This window comes from Penaeus monodon, chromosome 23 (genome assembly GCF_015228065.2).
Source record: "Penaeus monodon isolate SGIC_2016 chromosome 23, NSTDA_Pmon_1, whole genome shotgun sequence".
Classification (NCBI taxonomy): Eukaryota; Metazoa; Arthropoda; class Malacostraca; order Decapoda; family Penaeidae; genus Penaeus; species Penaeus monodon.
In genome coordinates this window covers 2562562-2563303 of record NC_051408.1, presented here as the reverse complement: position 1 = coordinate 2563303, position 742 = coordinate 2562562, and positions in this window count along the sequence as shown.

The following is a 742-nucleotide window of genomic DNA, read 5'->3' as shown; positions in this document are numbered from 1 at the left end:
ATTACCTCCCCCCCTCGCCTCTCTCCCGCACCACCCATGGTCTCAAGCGTCTATTGCATGGCCACTCATGATTTGTGATTGTAAAACACACTTTTTCGCGTCCATCGTTATATATGACTATTATTACTCCATTCCTCATGAAAGAATGTGTTTACTTAATTCAGGATATAATAAAGAGAATATATATGATTCATAAATATATGCATCGTGATATATATTGTTTACCAGCGTACAGTATCCTAAACTATCAATGTGTTTGAGAGTTAACACACAACTTAACTAAATACTGAAGCACAATACATTAATGTTTAGTCATTTCAGAATGAATAGTTTTGAAAGGCGTAATTGTTATAAATTATTTCATAACCACTATGTTGGGAGGCTATATATTCCCTTTTACCTACTATTAATTCAACAATTTTCCAAATCTATATCACGGCATCTCTCATATTCTGGTTTCATGGTTCCAGGTCGCACTTTAAGGGAAAAAAAAAACATACGATTTTAAATCCAAAGAAAAGTCCCTTTTTCATTGTGTACTTCACGAATATAAAAATGAATAAACATTAGTATAACCTGATTTTTCTTTTGATTAAGTACAAGAATAACTAAATTTGCAAGTCATAGGTTTCGACCATCTTTTCACACATCAAGTGATTCATCTTCCAAGTTGTAAATAACAAACCACAGCTTCCTCTGTTCTTGTTATGCTGTTCTGTTGCCAATCCTTAGTGCAGGATCG